This window comes from Bos javanicus, chromosome 13 (genome assembly GCF_032452875.1).
Source record: "Bos javanicus breed banteng chromosome 13, ARS-OSU_banteng_1.0, whole genome shotgun sequence".
Classification (NCBI taxonomy): domain Eukaryota; kingdom Metazoa; phylum Chordata; class Mammalia; order Artiodactyla; family Bovidae; genus Bos; species Bos javanicus.
Window position 1 is genome coordinate 56,055,620 of NC_083880.1, and position 21,566 is coordinate 56,077,185.

Below are 21,566 nucleotides of genomic sequence, written 5' to 3' on the forward strand. Positions count from 1 at the left end.
AAATGTATAGTAATGTAGTGTTAGTCGTTCATTTGTGTCTGACTCCCTGTGATCCCACGGACTGTAACCTGCCAGGCTCCTCTGTCCATTGACTTCTCCACAGTGGGTAGCCATTCACTTCTTCAGGGGATCTTCCTGACTCAGAGATAGAAGCCGGGTCTCCCACACTGCAGGCCGATTCTTTACCATCTGAGCCACCAGTGAAACCCAGTCCTTTGGATGATGTTCACATGAAGAGCTGGCAAGATCTAAAAGTTCCATGGGCTCATCCAGCTTCTTGGGTCAATAAATTGAAAGGGAGCAATGGTGGAGATCAAACCAGTCAATTCTAAAGGAGATCGACCCTCAATGCTGATGCTGAAGTTGAAGCTCCAATACTTTGTCCACCTGATTTGAACAGCTGATTCATTGGACAAGACCTAGATGCTGGGAAAGATCGAAGACGGAAGGAGAAAAGGGCAACAGAGGATGAAACGGTTGGATGGCATCACCAATAAGATGGACATGAACTCAGACAAACTCCAGGAGATGGTACAGGGAGGCCTGGTATGCTCTAGTCCATGAGGCTACAAAGAATCAGACGTGACTTGGCAACTCAACAACAGTAGTGGACACCTGCATCTGAGTTTGGGACTGTTGCTATAACCCATGGGACAGGAATCCAGGGAATTGTGATGGAGGTGGCAAGAAATGGTCAAGTTTTGGATACATTTTGAAGGTAGAACCAATAGGATTTGGTGAAGAATTGTCCGTGGAATATGAGAGAAAGGGGTGACTCCAGGTTTCGGCCAGAAACACTGGAAGGAGAGTGTTTGTATTGCCTGAAATGGACAAGACCATGGAACACTGGTGTAGGGGGAAGTGTAACAGGGGGTTGGTTTGGATCTGTACAGTTTCAGGTGATAATTAGATTATCATGCTGTTAGTTGCATGTGAAATTCTGGAACTGAGAAGGAAGTGCCAGAAGTTTAGGCTAAAAATAAAAGTTAAGGATTTGTTAATACATGATGGTGTTTTAAAACAGTGGTCACAGGACCTGCAGAACTTGGAAACTTGTTAGATTGCAAATTCTTGGGTCAACCCTAGATATCTGGGGACTTCTGAGAGCTACTGAATCAGGAACTCCATGGGTAGGGGCTTGAGATCTGTGTTTAATAAGACTCCAGGGTGTTGAGAAGGATACTGGGGTTGTGGCTCTGGTTAGGGGGGGGGAAGATTCTTCTTGGATAGAGAGACACCTGTTCCAGGCACTAATGCTTGGGTCCTGCTGAAACTTAGAGGACAGGGCAGGGAGAGAAGAGAGAACCAGCCAAGGAGACGAAAAAGAGAGTGAGTGAGGTGATATGAGGAAGATGGAAATTCTTCCCAGATAGATGCACATGTTCCGTGCAATCCCGAACAAAGTCTCAGAAGTTAACAGAGCTTGACAGCTGATTCTAAAAGTCACATAACAGAGTAAAGGGCCAAAGATGGAGAAGACAATTGTGAGAAAGACTCAGGCAGGATTAACCTCAGCAGAAATCACAAGAGCTGTAGGAGATTTGTGTGAGAGAGGAGTGCAGTCTCAATGGGGAAGGAGGGACTTTTTAATAACTCGTATGCAGACAATTGGCTGGACATATGGAAAAAAATATATTTAGATCCCTACACAACACCATACACAAAAATATATTCCAGATGGATTAAAGGCCTACATGTGAAAGCAAATGTTTAAAAAGAAAATATAGGATAATATCTTTATCTCACTGGGATAGTAAAAAAAATTTCTGATAAAAAAATTGATACATTTGATGACAAGATTTTACATCTTTGAATGACAAAAGCCAATTTCACAAATTGCGAGAAAGTATTGGCACTAACGGTGAAGAACACATCTACCAAAGCAGAAGATGCAAGAGATGTGTGTTCGACTCCTGGGTTGGGACGATCCCCTGGAGGAGAATCCCATGGACAGAGGAGCTTGGTGGGCTACTAGGATCACAAAGGGTCAGACACGACTGAGCAACTTAAACACACACATGTGTTTATGATAAATTTGTTCCAATCAAGATACAAACCCTTCTACACTGTACTAGGCTGCTCTTTCTCTCAAATATCTTCCTCTCTTGAGCCTGCCCTCCATTGCCCTCCACTTCTGATGTCTATTTATTGAGGAAAATGGATCTTTTGTTTTGCCTTCTGTAAGTTGTGGATCAAATCTCCCTGGTGTCGTTTAACACGGTTTCTCTATCCCCCTTATTTTGTACCAAGTTGTGAACTGAAAAGTAAGTGTGGAGGCTTGATTGCATCACGGTGTGTGTGTGAGTATGTGTGTGTGGGTGTCGTGTGGGTCTGTGGTGTTTGTGTGGTGTGCCTGTGTTGGTCTATGTGTCGTGTGCTTGTATTCGTGCTGTGGTGTGGGGGGGTTGTGTGTATGTTTGTGGTATGTGACATGATGTGGTGTGTGTGAGTGAATGTGGTGGTGCAGGGGGAGAGAGAGAGAGAGAAGGCAACAGAAGGCTGAGGCACTGGAGTCTGGGGTGGGTGGGGAGTTTGGAAGCCAATCGGGTCTCAGGAGGGTAGATGGTGCCTCCACAGAGCAGAACTAGAAGGGGCTCTTGCATCTGTGGTTCCCAGTTAATGCCTAAGACACCCCACTGTGGTAAACATCCAAACCTTCAGGTGAGAATCTGCGCTCCAGGGCGATGGAGCCTGGGTCTGCCTGGCACAGCTGGAACAGATAAGACCTGAGATTTTATTTAATTCAACCCCAAAGTCTTGGTTCTTCCCTTCACCCACCAACTTAAGCTCTCCCCACTCACCTGGCCCAGGGCTCCATGCAGCCTCCAGGTCCCCTGCCATCAGAGGGAGGAGGAGGGGAGGGAAGGGCAGAGGAGGAGACAGAGACGGACAGGTGACATATGCTGAGCCCTCTCCTGCTCAGCCGGGGTTGGTGGGGGAGGTTGATGCAAGATTCCAGGATCTCCCTGCTCCCGAGGCTTTCAAGCAAAACCTTCAGGACTGCCCACTGCTGCTGCTGCTGCTGCTAAGTTGCTTCAGTCGTGTCCGACTCTGTGCGACCCCATAGACGGCACAGTCTGCAGCAAATCTGTCAGCTTCCCTCACAGGTTTGAAAAGAGGTTGTGTGAAGTACCATCGTGGAGGTAACATCACATGTGCAGTTTGCTTCTGAACTTACTGCTGGCTAGAAACACAGCCTCCAAAGCAGCCTTTTCATTCATTGCAGTTTGGAGTTTGGTTATTTAGAACAGGCAGGGTACTTCTGGGTTTTGTGGGGGATTTGACATGGCGGGGACATGGTTCTGCTCCATGGTATGAAATTCATCAATCAGAAGTCCTTTTTAATGGGTTCTTCAGAGGGGTCTGTATCACAGCATGGCTATAAATAAACACGGGGCCTAGGGGGAAATGGGCTGTATGGCCTTCCTGGGTGCCTGGTGGCTGCTGAGGGGTAGAGAACTGTTTCACTCCTCCTTTCCTGCCCAGTGAGCACGTAGCACCCACATCCTCGAAGGTTTGAACTAAAGGGATGAGGATACAGAGATCAATAAGTTAACAACAAGCTAGGGATCCTGTTTTAAGGGACTGTGTGAGCAATTCCAACTAGGTCCATGAATACTAACAAGCACCTATCCTCAGTAGAGGGACATGGTAAACCAGGGATGGGGAGTAGGCTGGCTTCTCACAGCTTTCTCTCCGGCAGGAGATGCAAAGAAGAATCTGGGAACAAAGAGTCAGCTGTGGATATGTCCATGTCTACTCTCTCCCAGAGGGTGTGGTGGAGACCCTGGTGCCCTTAGAAGCTGGTCTCTTAGTTGAGTCTTTGCAGGGATGTCCGGAGGTAGGAGGCATGGAAGCAGATTCCTGCAACTTCCTCCTGTTGCCTCGTCCTGCACCAGCTTCTGCTCTCAGGCTCCAGGTCTCCAGCCGTGTGGGATTTCAAGTCCTGGGAAGTTATCCTGCTTCTTGAGTCCCCCACGTTTCCTCCCCATGGTCCAGGGTGGAGGGAACTCTCCACATCAGCCTGCTTCTTAGGTCTCAGCTTAAACTTGATGCATTTTGAGAAAAATCTAACATGATTCAATCTAGATGTGTCTACTCCCCTAGGAGCCCACATCACCCGTTTCTCTCCTCCATAGACCTCATCACCTTGGTTAATAACTGACCAGAGTCTCTTTGCAGGTGACTGGCCTCCACACTGAAGCAGGAGGCACTGAGTCTCATTTGTTGCAGTGTTCTAATTGCCCAGGACAGCACTTGAAACATAGGAGGCAACTAATAAATGTTTGTAATATGAATAAAGTGATACTCACATGTAAAAATGAATGATATTATCATGCCCTCAGGGTGTAAAAGTTTTGACAAAAGAATGGCAAAAGTGGGTACGTGGATGAATTAATAAGTTGGCTGGTATTGGAGAAAATGTTCTTCGAATGATAAAACAGTCATTCTATCTCCTTTCTCCCTTGATGCCACAAGGACTTGAAAATTAAATATTTATTTTTTCACTCCTCCACTACACTAAGGGCCGACCACAAGGCAAAGTTCTGACAAATAATAAGGCAGACGTATGATAGTGGGCATCCAGGAATGTAGCTTACTGTCTTGTACAAGAAGTCAGTATGTTGTTGGTGTTACCCCTTTCCTGCTAAACATGGATTTGATGGCTGGTGTGGTGGCAACCATCTTGTGATGACATTCAACTGATGTGACGAAAGTCAGTCCACAAGAAGAGTAATAACAGGAACCAAGACAGAGTGAATCTGGGTATTCAGTGGCATCAGTGAGCCAGTGAATTTAAACTGACAGCCAACTCCCTTCTGACAGCTTACAGTGTAAGACAACAAACTCCTGATTGTTTCAGCCATCATTCATTCAGATTTCTTTAACTCATAGCTAAACATGCTTCCAGCTGGTATTGATAATTGGATGAGGTACCTGGCATTTTATGTTTTGATTCTGGACCAGGCTGTGGGTGAATTCTGTAAGGTACAAAGGTACTGAGCAGAGGCGGGTCACACGAAGAAGCAAGAAAGGATGGAAGGATGATGATCTTTGATGGACCCCGCCTCCCCCAGGCAGAGCAGTATCCTTCCGCCTATACCCAAAGAGGTTACAGATGACACAGTGATGGCTACAATTGATTGCTTGTTCTCCGATCTGCTGCTGCTCCCTCTAATAACCCTCCTTGGAAAAGATTACAGCTTTTATTAGGCTCTAAAGATGTGGAGGACCTTGATGATGCTTTCCAGACTTCCTGCACGTCTGTGCACAGCAGGGCAGCCCTGTGCAGGAGAGCCATGTTCCGCTCAGTGTCGGTGAGGTTTTGTGACAAGAACTCATTTTGGCTTCACAAGTGCCCAAACCCAGGGGGCCACCTCGGGCCCCTCTCTGCCATTTGTTCAAGGACCCCTCCCCCGGCATTCTGAGTGACACCCTCCTCTCCGTGGGGTCCCTCCTATCCCGACTCATCCTGGAGCCTTCTGACGCATGGTCTGGACAGAGTCCAGGCTCAGGACACAGTCTGCCCGGTCACAGAGCACACTGTGATTGAAAGTACATCCCGTAATCCCCAAGTCTGAGCGCTTATATTGGCTCCCATAGAAGTCCATAGCACCTGAAGCCCTGTTTATTATTTCCTACTCTCAGCAAATATGTACTGAGCCCGGGGTGTAGGGCTGGCACCACACACACACCAAGCACTGCAGTGGGGAGGAAACCACAGCTCCTGCTCTCACAGAACTACGCTGGGGAGACAGATGCTAACCGCCTATCCACATCCAATTACAACTGCAGCAACTGTCACAAGGGAGCGGCTGGAGGGTTATAAAGAGAGGATGCACTGCGTGGGTGAGAGCCCTCTTCTGGGTTTGCAAACTTCTGTGTCCTCACCTGGCCAAAGGGGCCAGGATCCTTTGGAGCTCTTTCATAAAGGCACTTCATCCTATTCACAAGGGCTCCACTCTTATGACGTAGTAACATCCATAAAGCCCAAGGTACCAATACTACCACCATCACCTCTGGGAGTCAGGATTTCAACCCAAATCTGAGGGAGATAAAGACAACCCGACTAGAGCAAAGTGCAAGATGGGTGCCGAAGCCACGATACGTCTTCCCATCGATGTGCCCAACGTGCAAGGTAAGGAACCAGTTAAAGATGGAATCTCCTGAGGGTTGATACGTTGGCTTTTCCGTTTTCTGGAAGATGGTTTGTTGACTTAGTGGGGAATAACCAGGAACTCAAGCCAACCAACCAAAAAGAAAGAAAGAAAGGAAAACCAGTGAGCACCACTTCTAGGGGCAGAAGAGGAGACTCCTCCCCCACACCGTGTAACGACTATGTGTGTGTGCTCGGTTGCTGATCCTGTGGACTGTAGCCCGCCAGACTCCTCCATCCATGGAATTTCAACCATACTCCAATATAAAGTAAAAATTGAAAAGAAAGAGATTCATCCAGCTTCTTAGAGTGTTGACTCTTCGGGGGTCTCCCCATGCTGTCTTTTCCCTTCCTCTCTTCACTGCCCCCCCACAGTGTAACATTTGAGGATAAAAACAACAGGAAGATGAGAGAAGCCTGGAAGGAAGTTTGGTGATAAGAGTCCTGCTGTTGCCACAACTCATTCCCTTAATTACCCTGAAAATCGTTCACTCTACATGTTAACATGTTTCTGAAAGGTGGGGCTGCAGAAAGCCTGTGGGGTTTAATGAATTATGTAGCATGCATTTCCCTTTACCACATTAGTGTTCACTGACCAGTTTTCTAAACAAATATATATATATATATATATTAGAATTCAGGGGTGGGGAAATAGCTAGCAAAACAGACCTCATATTTGCAAATAACTTCTTTGTTCACTTGTCTTTTATCACAATGTTGAGATTGATTTAAAGATGATGAACTGACTTTTGGTCAATGAGTTTTTTAACACCCCCCCCCATCTAAAATATGAATATTTCAGTGTGCTAGCTGCAAGGACTGGATGGCTCTGAAATGAAGACAAGGAGAGGTAAGGGTGTACAGTCACAGCCTCTGCAGTCATTTGAGGTTGAAGGTGCCAGCTCCCTGGGGGGGCTCAGCAGGAAGAGGCCACCTGGGGGGCGCTGTGAGGGTCCCAGCCTCATGCTCATCAGGAGACGATGACAGTGGGGGTGACGAGAAAGTCAAGACATGGCTCAGACTACTGACCTATTAGGAAACTGTAAGGCACATTTTATAATGTGACGAAAGGGTGCAAAACTGGAGCGACACTTAATCCTTGTGTCTTTCTATAAAAAAATCTTTCAGTAATAAAGATTAATTTCCAAGCCTTTCTGTAAAAAAAAAAAAGAAAAAGAAAAGAAAGTGTAATTGTCAGACTCTGGGGTGACCAGTAGTTGGGACTGAGGTGAGGAGTCTTATCTGCCTGGTGCCTAAGGGGCCTTACTCTGCAGGGAACGCTGACAGAGGTTAAGAGACCCCAGGTTCTCGGCTCACGGAGTCTGCACATAGTGAGAGGCACTCTCTCCTTGGCCCTCTAGCTGATTTGAAAAATATTTCTTCTGCTTTCTTCAAACTCCTGAAGCGGAGAGACTAGAAAGAACCTGACTGTCTTCTGGTCCAAGTTCTTACAAGGTCCTCTTACATTCAATGTGTTCATTTAGTCCTTCATCCCTACGTTCACTCTTCATGTACCCACCGTATGTATTTACTGTATATTCTCTATTGAACATTATTTAGTAGAGATAAACATATCTCTACTAAACATTATTAGGAACCCTGGTCCTTGTGTTGGGCAGACACTAAATGCTCATCAAGGGACTTTGTGAGAAGAATGTAAGGACCTTTAAGACCTTGAAGAGCAGCCCCAGCCAGTCAGGTTGGCTCCATCTCTGCCTTCCCAGAGCCCAGGGCACCTCAATGCCCTGCTCAGAGCATCCTCCCAGCCCTGACTCAGCACCTGCCGTACAGCAGATCTGGGCAAAGGGAACCTTGGAGGGGAGGAAACCGAGGGGAAAGGGGAGTGGACAGGGACCAGGGGAGCAGGTGCTGCGGGTGCCTTGTGCTGTCTGAGGGATAGCAAACCTCCAATTGACCCTCAAGGCCACACTGTCAAATCAGCCAGTTCCACGACAGGGCATCCCCTTGGTGAGTTTCAGTCCTGACCAGGAGTGGCTGTGTTTCCCATTCAGTAACCAGATGTGCAGGCCCTTGGATCTGGGTCCCAAGAGCATTCATCTTTCCCGCCTCCCTGGCCTTCATCAGCCTTTCCTCTTCTGAAGCTCCAACCATATGATCTCATGAACACAAAGGTCCTCTATTACACCAGACAGATTAAAAATTCCTGGGGGTTTTCATTTCCAGTATCCTGGGGTTGCTGATGTCCAAAGCCACACTGCCCCAGGCTGGTGGGACTCTGAGGAATCTGATGCAACAACTCTGACTGTCCCTTCTTGCTCCTTAAAAGAGGATAAGCTAGCAGGAAGCTCTCAGGAAAGCCCAGCCTGGCCACCTGGATCTCCTGGGAGAGGTACCGTCTTGCCCGCCTATGTTTAAAATCAGACTCGGCCTCTCAGGTGGAGACAACAGGCTGTATTGAAAGCCCTTTCCCTTGAAAATTAGACCTGAGCCCACTGCTTCATAAGAACCCTGTACCCAAGAGCATGGCTGATTGCCATTGCCCAGGAGGATGTCAGGGTTAAGGAACCCGGGCTCCGCACAGGTTGCCACCCATGGGCTGAGACACCTTCAAAAAGCCACTTAACCTTTCTGCACCTTCACCGCTTCAGGTGTGAAATGAAGGGATTAGGGGATGGCTGGAGCCCTTTCCTGGAGAAGGCAATGGCACCCCACTCTAGTACTCTTGCCTGGAAAATCCTATGGATGGAGGAGCCTGGTAGGCTGCAGTCCATGGGGTCGCTAAGAGTTGTACACAACTGAGCAACTTCACTTTCACTTTTTCACTTTCATGCATTGGAGAAGGAAATGGCAACCCACTCCAGTGTTCTTGCCTGGAGAATCCCAGGGACGGCAGAGCCTGGTGGGCTGACGTCTATGGGGTCTCACAGAGTTGGACACAGCTGAAGTGACTTAGCAGCAGCAGGAGCCCTTTCCAGAAGTAAACGGCCATGATTTGGCCCTGATTCGGGGTCCTTTCCCAGCTGGTCCTGGAGGAAGAGGGCAGGTCAGAGAAGGTCTCAGAGATACAAGGACAAGCATGAAATATCAGCCCAGTTGCACTGGGGAACCTCCAATTACCTGGGAAGAAAGTTCCAGTCTGTGTGCGGGGGCCTCAATGCCATTCTGGCATCAACAATGCTCCTCTGAGCTGGGAGCCTGGATGCCATATATATATTTGTTTTTCTCTTTTTGACTTACTTCATTGTCTATGACAGACTGTGTGTCCATCCACATTTTTACAAATGACTCAAATTTTATTCCCTTTTATGGCTAATATTCCATTGCATGTGACATAATTTTCTTTTTTAAGAACAGGAAGGTGATTTGTTTAATGAAAAGTAATATGAAATAAGTGGCTGAATCTGGGCAAAGGCGTGGGAGTCGTTTCCCCTTCTTCTCCTTCTGTTTCAAAAAAAGGTGAGCAGAGTGGGAGATGTAGCAGGAACTCCCGCCTTTCTTTCTTGGGAACAATTCACTGGAAAATTGTTCCCTTGGCCTCAGGCTCAAGTGACAGAGTTCATGACATGAGGGGACAGATTCTAAACAAGGGAAAGGAGGCATTTAGGCACATATTAAGCAATAAATGAGATCCACACAATCCCTGACACAAATTAATTAAGTTGCTATGGAATATGGCTCAAAGGTAGACTAGAAGGAAAAGGTGAAAACGGCCCCAAAGGGCAGAATGACGAAAAATGTAAAAACAGAAGGAAAAAAGGCCTGGAGAGTGTGTGCCAATGAGGGGGATGCAGGGCAGTGGGAGGTGCGTGGCACGGGGACCAGGGCAGCAGGAGGCATGGCTCTAAAGATGCTCTCAAGGCTTTCCTCTCCCCGATTGATTTAGGATTTAGTAAAACACTCGGAACGCTGTGCACATCACAGGAGCAGGCAGGGTGGCCTTTAAGCTCAGGGAGGACTCGTGGAATTCAAGTGACAAGATGGGTGTTTGACCGCAGTGAGGCCTCCTTCTCCCCGTCTGTTAAATATTATTTTAAAAATATTTTGTTCCACTTACACTAACTAGCCATCTGCTCATGTAAATAAGCGTGGAGACACAATTGCAGCCTGGCCTCTGGGTGTCGGGTGGAGAAATCTGAGAGGACATGCATGAGGGAGTGTGCCGGGGGCCCTGGTGGAGCCCCCGCCCCATCCCGGTGTCTAAAGATGCCTAAACAGTGCCTGGCAGACTCAGCACGTGGCTGCTTCTAGCGATGTTGTCTGTGTTCTTCTCTTTGTCCCCTGTGGTTTGGGAGCAGGAGAAAGACGGTGTCTGAGAGTTTGCAAGTGGAAAGGATTGCAATGTGTCCGCCACCACTGTAATTCTCCCTTTGGGGAAATCTCCTTCAGCACGGATGCTGGTAAAACATCAAAACAGAGCAGCCTGGAGGGAACCCTGTGACCGAGAACTGAACACAGAACTTGCTAAGTCCATGCTGGTCCCACTGCATCCTGCAGTACTGACCCGGCAGGACTGTACCATGGAGCTTCTGCCCCGGCACACAACCCTCCCACGGATAGGAACCCCCAGACACAGGACTGGGCTGAAGTCATGTCAGGATGGCGTCCCCCCTGACCTCTGTCCCCTGCCGCCCACTAGGGACCAGGGTGGAGAACAGAGCTTGGCTCATCCACTCAGGTTGGAATTGGGCACTGCAGGCCCTTAGCCCAGAGGGGAGGCTGTGTGTCGGGTTGGCCATTGTCAGCCTTGTGGGAGAACGTGGACTCAGCAAGTGGAGGAGATGCATGGAGGCGCGCACCGGGCCGGTCAACAGGGACCGACTCCGGGACACACGCAGGGACGTGACGGTGGCACACAGCTGCATGCAAGCCCAGAGAGAGCTTCAGAGGGAGAGTAGTACATGGATGGGAGGAGATGAAGGCAGAGGCTTGGAGCAGGGCTGGCACAGACCCTGTGGTCCAGAGGAGGCCTCCTGGCCACAAAGCCCCCCACGTCCAGCTCTATCCTTCCCCTGACCCACTGCACGTCCAGCCTGTGGCTTCAGTGACACAACCCCATATCTTTCCAATAAACCCACCCTTTTGCTCTTCAGCTACTTCGAAGGCGTGTCATTGTCTGAAATATCTTCGCCTCTGTCAATAGACTGACTGACCGGGTGCAGCCATGTCTCTGAATTGAGTTCAGCATCCTCCCTGGGCCTTGCAGAGAGGTCTAGATGCTCCTGCTTCATATCTGAGCCCCACTCTGTTCCCAGAGCTTGTTAGATTTCATGGGTCCAGAGCACACCTGCGGGCCTTGCTCCCAAAGCTGTGGCTTGACAGAGGGGAGGCCTGGTGCTGGACCAAGCCTGGGACAACCAGACCATTGCTTCTGATTGGGGAGAGAGCCGAGACATGTCCATTAAAGATGCCCGAAGAGAGATCTGAGCCCCTCAAATGGTGATGCAGGATTAAAACGGCCCTCTAACACACAGACTGTGTCACCAGGCGGGGTCAACTACAGGATTGTTGACAGGATGTGTCTAGTTCTTTTAAATGAGCCAACCAGCCCCATTACTCCTCCTGTCCTGCCTCTCTTGGAGTGGCTCCCAGGTTACCTTCTACTGATCCCTCCCTCCTGGAGCAGCCACATGCCAAGCCACAGGGCACCTCCCCCAGCGCAGCAGAAGATGCTGCACTCACCATGCGCCGTGGCAGAAGCTCTCAGCATCACCTCTCTCTCTCCATCATCCACTGCCCACAACAGAACCAGTGTGGCAGCCAGTGACTCCACCTCCACGTTCCCCACGTCTGTCCACTTGTCTCAGTCCCGTGTTGCCGCCCTGGTCAGGGCTGATGTCCATATCTCTGGGATGACTCTAACATCCCCCTGGTAGGTCTCCCTGATTCCCACTTGTTCTACAATCCAATCCTTAGGGTGTTTCCAGGGAGACCCTTTGAAACATCAATTCCCACTTAAAGCTCTGCAGCGGCTCCGCTTAGCACTGGGAACAGCACCCAGCCTCCCCAGCGCGGCCCATCCAGCATGCCTGCCCGATTCCACTTTTATTCCCCCCATCCTGCCTGCCATCTTCCCGCCTGGTCAGGTCTCAGACCCACTAAACGTGTCCCTGCTCAGGCTTCCAAACCCACCAACTGCCATTAAGTGTGACTCAGCCTCCACGTTCTGCCCAGGTGTCTCCTGCTCACAGGCTCTGCTCAAATATTGCCTCCACTGAGAGCCCTTCTTGACCACTCCACTCACCTTGCCATTCTCTATAACACCCTGACTTGTTGCCCTTAATGCACTTAATTGACCTGAAATGATGTCATTTAGATGTTTACTCAAATTATCGATGCCCCCCACCCGCCACTGATATGTAGAGTCAGGCAGAGCAGAGCTGGTATCTGTCCTATTCACAGGGTACCCTGGCATACTGCCAGGCTTCCTCAAGGCGTAGTTTCTGAATTAATAGCTGCCCACCCTCCTTGTCTGCTTTTTGCTTAGTTAGCCTGTCTCGTCGAGGCTTATCAGTTTTATTGAGCTCTTCCTAGAGCCAGCTTTTGGCGTCATTGTTTTTCTCTATTGATTTCCTGTTTTCAATTCTATTGATTTCTGCTCTCACTCTTTTTATTCCTTTTTTTCTGCTTATTTTGGATTTAATCTGCTCTCCCTCTTCTAGTTTGCTAAGGTGGAAACAGACTTGATTTTAGGCCTTTTTCTTTTCTAATATACATACTCAAGGCTACACATTTCCTTCTCAGCCCTGTGTTCCCTGCAACCAGAAATTTCTGGTAAGTTGTGGTCCACTTTTATTTAGTTCGAAATATTTTAAAATTTCCCTTGAAGCTTTTCTTTTTCTCCTCTTTTGGCCCGTTTTTTTTGTTTTTTTTTTTTAGAGCTGTGTTGTTTTTTTCTCCATACATTTTGGAATTTTTTTCATTATCTTTCTGTTTCTGATTTCTAGTTTGATTTCACTGTGGTCTGAGAGCAGGCATGCCATGATTCTATTCGTTTAGATCTGTTAAGGTGCGTTTCACGGCCCAGAGCTTGAGAAGAATGTGTTTTCTGCTGCTCTTGGATGAAGCTGTCTATAGATGTCAATTACATCCTCTTGATTGATGGTGCTGTTGAGGTCAACTATGTTCTCACTGCCTTTCTGCTGGCTAAATCTGTCTGTTTGTAATAGAGGGGTGCTGAGGTCTCCAATTATAACCGTGGATTCATCTGTTTCTCCTTGTAGTTCTATCTGATTTTGCTTCAAGTAGTCCGATGCTCTGTTGTTAGGCACATACCTGTTAAGGATGGTCATGTCTCTTATAAGAATTGATCCCTTTATCGTTACATAAAACCCTTCTTCATCCCTGATAACACTCTTTGAAGTCCATTCTCTCTCACACTGATGCAGCTATTCGTGCTTTCTTTACATGTGTCTTTATATTTAAAGTAGGCTTCTTGTAGACAATACAGAGTTGGGTTGCGTGCTTTGATCCACTCTGTCAATCTCTGTCTTTTGAATTGGTGCATTTTCCCACCAGTTCAAAGTGACTTGTGAGAGAGTTGGGTTCGTGTCTACCATGTTCATTCCTGTTGGTTATTTGTTGCCCTGGTTGTTTGTTCCTATTTTTGTCTTCCACTCTTTCTCTGCCTTCCGTAGTTTTCATCGAATAGTTTATGTGATTGTACACCACTTCACAGATGCCGTGAGTACCTTGCCATAACAAAACAATCCTAATTCCTTTCTTCTGTTGCCTATACCTCACTTGTCACTCCCTTCACCTCATACATGCACGCACACTGCCCAGGTCACAGCGGACTCAGTATCACCCCAAGCTTGGATTTCCATTGGTGTTTTATAGAAGCTCACCGCTGTTGCTGGTATGCTGGGAAAATGCCTAGTCATGGAAATGCTACATATGGCTCTAGGGTTGTGATAACTTCCTGTGAGGCTACAGGGTCTCATTCATGTTCTGGTGAAGAAGACATGATGGGGTTTATGAGACGCAACAAGGGGTTCCCATCTGTAAGTTCTGACATTGTCTTGCCCATCTGTCTTATTTTTTCTGTCTTCAGAGGCTGTGGCTTATTATTACTTGTATAAATACATTTCTAATGAAGAGAAGATTAAATATGCATGTGTTTTCAAATTAAGGATGCATAACAGAGTCCTAAAAAATGTTTTAACGCAACGAATCATCCAATCTCTCATGAATATTATAACTTGGCAGGGGGCAGTTCAGGTAACTTGTAGACTTGTACTTGTGTTCTTAAATTGAGACAAGGTTAAGGGCTGAGGTGGAGATTGAGACTTTTTATCCATATCTCCATCTATATCCACATCTATAGCTATTTGTTTTCCTGGTGGCTCAGGTGGTAAAGAATTCACCTGCAATGCAGGAGACCCAGGTTCAATCTCTGGGTCAGGAAGATCCCCTGAAGAAGGGAATGGCAACCCACTCTAGTATTCTTGCCTGGAGAATTCCAGAGACAGAGAAGCCTGGTGGACTACAGTCCATGGGGTGGCAAAATCAGACATGACTGAGCAACAAACACACATATCTATGTCTATGTCTATATCTTTCTATATAAAAGAGAGACTTCCAAAGGCTCATGTGGCTTCTAAATGCCGACTATATCTAGGACGCTGATGAAAACCACACAACTGTGAAAGACCTTGGTCCATTTGAGGGTTTTAGAAAAAAGCAGCCCCCCCCTTTTTTTTTTCAAATTCCCCTGAATTCACTTTCTCCTGAATCCAATCCTGGGCAGGGGTTCTCAGTTCTGTGCACAACTTAGCATCAGCCAGGGGAATTTTATAAATACAGTGGTGCTTGGACTCCACTCTAGGAGATTCCACCTGCCTTGCTCTTGGGTACGGCTGGACATCTGCATTTTCCATCTTCTGAGCAGTGGTGACTGAGAAGGAACCCACATGGACATGCCATCACTGGACATGCCAGGAGGAAAGGGGGCGGGGTGCCTGTGTACCAACACCTATGGAAGCCCCTTGATAAAAGAACAACTTCATTAATATAGTTTTTCCCTGTAATACTGCTTTAGAAGACTCGATGGTGATTCTTGCTCTCCACCACTGGCTTTTTGGATGGATGCAGAGGAAACCAAGCCCTAATCTCCAATGTGCACTGAACAGTTCACTGGGAGACACAGAGCTTTGCCTCCAACATCACCCCAAGCAGGTGCTTCCTGGGCCTTATGGTTCTATGAAGTCGCACAGGGACCCTCTACAATGTGGAATCTGAGCCAGCAGCCTGGGTTTGTGCGTCTCACAAGCTGGCAGGTGATGTTGGCCCCCCTGGCCTACAGATCCCACAATGAGTAGCTGGTAGACCACTTCCTTCTCAAACTGGGCTTAAAGAGTCCTGGGCTAAGGAAGCATTTCAGGTAGACCAGCCAGAAATCCACAGCACCCTAGCCCAGTTAATGTCCCCACCCCTTCTCTTAATATCACCATGCTGGAGAGCCGCTCCCAGTTGGAGCAGAAGTCAGGTGCCAGGAAAAGTCAAAGGAAATGCAGCTTCACTTCTTTCCTTCTCCCTTTCATTTTTAGGGATGTGGATATAGACATGCTGCTGCTAAGTCATGTCAGACCCTGTGCGACCCCATAGATGGCAGCCCACCAGGCTCCCCGGTCCCTGGGATTCTCCAGGCAAGAACACTGGAATGGGTTGCCATTTCCTTCTCCAATGCATAAAAGTGAAAAGTGAAAGTTAAGTCGCTCAGTCGTGTCTGACTCTTAGCGACCCCATGGACTGCAGCCTACCAGGCTTCTCTGTCCATGGGATTTTCCAGGCAAGAGTACCGGAGTGGGTTGCCGCTGCCTTCTCCAGATACAGACATAGATATAGATATATAGATATAAACATAAACAACTTTTCTTTTCCCCCTTTCATTCCCTAGATATTCCTAGGAAATAGTAAGTGTGTGGATCAAGTCACTGATTTAAGCAAAGGGTAAGTGAGGAGCCAAGGCCAGGCCACAGCAGCGTCACACAGGTGGTCCTTGCCCCTGTGGGGCCAGTGAGAGGGAGCCCCAAATGACAAGACTCCAATAGACCCCCGTGGTCAGGAGACTTTCACAGTTGACTATTCAAAAGACCAAGAATAGCAAGAGATGAAGAATCCAGTGATTTTCCTTCAGATGATTTTGGGTTGCATAGACCTTTATTTTTACCAAACTAAGTAACTATGATTGCTTTTCATAGATAATTGCTGTTTTAAAATAAGATAGGCACTCTAATATTTTCTTTTGTCATAAAATGTGTTTCTTTCACACACTTTAAAAAAATCTATGTGAAAAATGAGTGTGACTTTTGGAGGTCTTAAAACAAAATACTTCTCACTGAGATAAATAGGACCAGCTTCTTCATTTGATATTTTCTCTCTTAAGTGTAGCAAATGAAGTTGGAGATGGGTACGTGTGCCTACATAATGCTTGTCCAATAATGAAGATGCTTGAAGACACAGTGTGAGTTACAGTTGATTCTTATTATCCATGTGTCCTCTGTGAAGCTGCCTACTCATTACGTTTAATTTGCAATCCCCCAAATCAATACTTACAGCATTTCGACGGTCAACTGCAGACGTGTGCAGAGCAGTGAGAAACGTGGGTCACCAATGGGCATGTTCCCAGCTGATGTGCAGCTAAAAGAGACCCTCAGATACTGACCAGGGGATGGATGGACACTGGAAAGGACAGTGCAGGCAAGTGCGAGAATGTCCAGCTCTGGACCATCTGGTCAGGGTTCGGTCGGATTCAGACTCCGACACCGTTGAGGGGAAGCCTTGGGCAAGTTACTTAACACTTCTGAAAGGTGCTCTTCACAAAGTAAAGAAAATAGAATGTACTAGGATGGATTGTTTTTAAGATTTAAGATGATTATATAATAAGAGGACGATAGAGGATAAGATGGGTGGATGGCATCACCAATTCAATGGACATGAACGTGGGCAAACTCTGGAAGATGGTGAGGGATAGGAAAGCCTGGCGTGCTGCAGCCCAAGGGGTCCAGAAGAGTCAGATATAACTTGGTGACTGAATAACAACAAATGTAATATATAGATTTAGAATATTCTATCTATACACGATCCCCTACTAGCCATCATTCAGTATTCACTACTCCCAGGTTTGCAGGGAATTTATAAGAAACCTGCTGTTATTAATTATGAACTCCAACTACATATTCTTTTGTTTTTCTTGAAGCAGAATTTTTTCAAAGTGTAACCTGTATCTCTATAAGATGCCTCAGAAACAAACAATCTGCATGAAATCAGCTCAGTTCAGTCACTCAGTCGTGTTCGAATCTTTGCAACCGCATGGACTGCAGCACACTAGGCCTCCCTGTCTGTCACCAACTCCCAGGTTTTACTCAAACTCATGTCCATTGAGTCAGTGATGCCATCCAACCAACTCATCTTCTCTTGTCCCCTTCTCCTCCCACCCTCATTGTCTCCCAGCAACAGGATCTTTTCAGATGAGTCCATTCTTCACATCAGGTGGCCAAAGTATTGGAGTTTCAGCTTCAGCACCAGTCCTTCCAATGAATATTCAGGGTTGATTTCCTTTAGGATGGACTGGTTGGATCTCCTTGCAGCCCAAGGGACTCTCAAGTGTCTTCTCCAAGACCACAGTTCAAAAGCATCAGTTCTTCAGTGCTCAGCTTTATTTATAGTCCAACTCTCACATCCATACATGACGACTGGAAAAACCATAGCTTTGACTAGACAGACCTTTGTTGGCAAAGTAATGTCTCTGCTTTTTAATATGCTGTCTAGGGTAGTCATAACTTTCCTTCCAGGGAGCAAGTGTCTTTTAATTTCATGGCTGCAGTCACCATCTGCAGTGATTTTGGAGCCCCAAAAAATAAAGTCTGACACTGTTTCCAATGTTCCCCCATCTATTTGCCAAGAAGTGATGGGACCAGATGCCATGATCTTGGTTTTCTGAGTGTTGAGTTTTAAGCCAACTTTTTCACTCTCCTCTTTCACTTTCATCAAGAGGCTCTTTAGTTATTCTTCATTTTCTACCAGAAAGGTAGTGTCATCTGCATATCTGAGGTTATTGATTTATCTCCTGCCAGTTTTGATTCCAGCCTGTGCTTCATCCAGCCCAGCGTTTCTCATGATGTACTTTGCATATTAGTTAAATAAGCAGGGTGACAATATGCAGACTTGACATATTCCTTTTCCGATTTGGAACCAGTCTGTTGTTCCATGCCCAGTTCTAACTGTTGCTTCCTGACCTGCATACAGATTTCTCAGGAGGCAGGTCAGGTGGTCTGGTATTCCCATCCCTTTAAGAACTTTCCACAGTTTGTTGTGATCCACACAGTCAAAGGCTTTGGCATAGTCAATAATGCAGAAAGGGATGTTTTTCTGGAATGCTCTTGCTTTTTCAATGATCTAGTGGATGTTGGCAATTTGATCTCCGGTTCCTCTGTCTTTTCTAAATCCAGCTTGAATATCTGGAAGTTCACAGTTCATGTACTGTTGAAACTTGACTTGGAGAATTTTGAGCATTACTTTGCTAGCATGTGAGATGAGTGCAATTGTGCAGTAGTTTAAACATACTTTGGCATTGCCTTTCTTTGGGATTGGAATGAAAACTGACCTTTTCCAGGCCTGTGGTCACTGCTGAATTTTCCAAATTTGCTGACATATTGAGTGGAGCACTTTCACAGCATTCTCTTTTAGGATTTGAAATAGCTCAACTGGAATTCTGTCACCTCCACTAGCTTTGTTCATACTGATGCTTCCTAAGGCCCACTTGACTTCGCTCTCCAGGATGTCTGACTCTAGGTGAGTGATCACACCATCGTGGTTATCTGGGTCATGAAGATATATATATATATATATATATATATATATATATATATATATATATACATATATATATATATTTATAGTTCTTCTGTGTATTCTTGCCACCTCTTCTTAATATCTTCTGCTTCTGTTAGGTCCATACCATTTCCATCCTTTATTGTGCCCTTATTTGCATTGAAATGTTCTCTTGGTATCTGAAGATACCAGGGTATCTAATTTTCTTGAAGAGATCTCTATTCTTTCCCATTCTTTTGTTTTCTCTATTTCTTTGCATTGATCACTGAGGAAGGCATTCTTATCTCTCCTTCCTATTCTTTGGAACACTGCAGTCAAATATCTTTCCTTTTCTCCTTTGCTGTTCACTTCTTTTCTTTTCACAACTAGTTGTAAGGCCTCCTCAGACAGCCATTTTGCCTTTTTGCATTTCTTTTTCTTGGGGACAGTCTTGATCCCTGCCTCCTGTACAATGTCACGAACCTTCGTCCATAGTTCATCTGGCACTTTGTCTATCAGATCTAGTCCCTTAAATCTATTTCTCACCTCCACTGTATAATTGTAAGGGATTTTATTTAGGTCATACCTGAATGGTCTAGTGGTTTTCCCTACTTTCTTTAAGTTTGAATTTGGCAATAAGGAGTTCATGATCTGAGCCACAGTCAGCTCCTGGTCTTGTTTTTTGCTGACTATAGTATAGAGCTTCTCCATCTTTGGCTGCAAAGAATATAATCAATCTGATTTTGGTTTTGACCATCTGGTGATGTCCATGTGTAGAGTCTTCTTTTGTGTTGTTGGAAGAGGGTGTTTGCTATGACCAGTGTGTTCTCTTGGCAAAACTCTATTAGCCTTTGCCCTGCTTCATTCTGTACTCCAAGGCCAAATTTGCCTGTTACTCCAGGTGTTTCTTGACTTCCTACATTTGCATTCCAGTCCCCTATAATGAAAAGGACATCTTTTTTGGGTGTTAGTTCTAGAAGGTCTCGTAGGTCTTCACAGAACCATTCAATTTCAGCTTCTTCAGCATTATTGACTGGAGCATAGTCTTGGATTACTGTGATATTGAATGGTTTGCCTTGTAAATGAACAGAGATCATTCTGTCATTTTTGAGATTGCTTCCAAGTACTGCATTTTGGACTCTTTTGTTGACTATGAGGGCTACTCCATTTCTTCTAAGGGATTTTTGCCCACAGTAGTAGATGTAATATTCATCTGAGTTAAATTCACCCATTCCAGTCCATTTTAGTTCATTGATTCCTAAAATGTTGATGTTCAATCTTGCCATCTCCTGTTTGACCATTTCCAATTTACCTAGATTCATGGACCTAACATTCCAGGTTCCTATGCAATATTGCTCTTTATAGCATTAGACTTTACTTCCATCACCAGTCACATCCACAACTGGGTGTTGTTGTTGTTTTGGCAACGTCTCTTTATTCTTTCTGGAGTTATTTCTCCACTGATCTCCAGTAGTATATTGGGCACCTACTGACCTGGGAAGTTCTTCTTTCAGTGTCCTATCTTTTTGCCTTTTCATACTGTTCGTGGGGTTCTCAAGGCAAGAATACTGAAGTGGTTTGCCATTCCCTTTCCCAATGGACCACGTTTTGTCAGAACTTTCCACCATGACCCATTCATCTTGGGTGGCCCTACATGGCATGGCTCATGGTTTCACTGAGTTAGACAAGGCTGTGGTCCATGTGATCAGATTGGTTAGTTTTCTGTGATTGTGATTTTCAGTCTGTCTGCCCTCTGATGGAGAAGGATGAGAGGCTTATGGAAGATTCCTGATGGGAGAGATTGACAGAGGGGGAAACTGGGTCTTGTTCTGATGGGTGGGGCCATGCTCAGTAAATTTTTAATCCAATTTTCTATTGATGGGTGGGGCTGTGTTCCCTCCCTGTTATTTACTTTGGGACAAACTATGGCGGAGGTAATGAAGATAATGGCCACCTCCTTCAAAAGTCTTATGCATGCACTGCTACACTCAGTGCCCCCAGCCCTGCAGCAGGCCACCATTGACCCAAGCCTCCACCGGAGACTCCTGGATACTCACGGGCAAGTCTGAGTCAGTCTCTTGTGGGGTCACTGCTCCTGTGTCCTGGGTCCTGGTGCACACAAAGTTCTATTTGTGCCCTCCAAGAGTCTGTTTCCCAAGTCCTGTGTAAGTTCTGGTGGCTCTATGGTGGGGTTAATGGCAACCTCCTCCAAGAGGGCTTATGCCATACCCAGGTCTGCTACACCCAAAGCCCCTGCCCCTGCAGCAGACCACTGCTGACTGGTACTTCCACAGGAGACACTCAAACACAGTTCTCTCTCAGAACTGTGTCTCAGAACTGCCACATGAAATACTGTTGGCAAATTCTGAGCAGTGCCTGTCCTTGAGGAGTCACAACTCACATTAGCATATTAAAGGCTCTGAAAAGTCCTGTATTGGTGTGGAGGGGTGATATTCATCTAACTTTGTTTAATTTGGTGTTGTTCAAAGATATTTGCATATCTGTTTTTTTTATAGGAAACTGTATTAATATGCCAAAGAATCTGTAGTGGTCTAGGGAACACATTGGGAGAATGATCACTTTGCCCATGAAGCAATATGTGCTTCAGGAAATAATGAATCTGTCATCATTATAATAG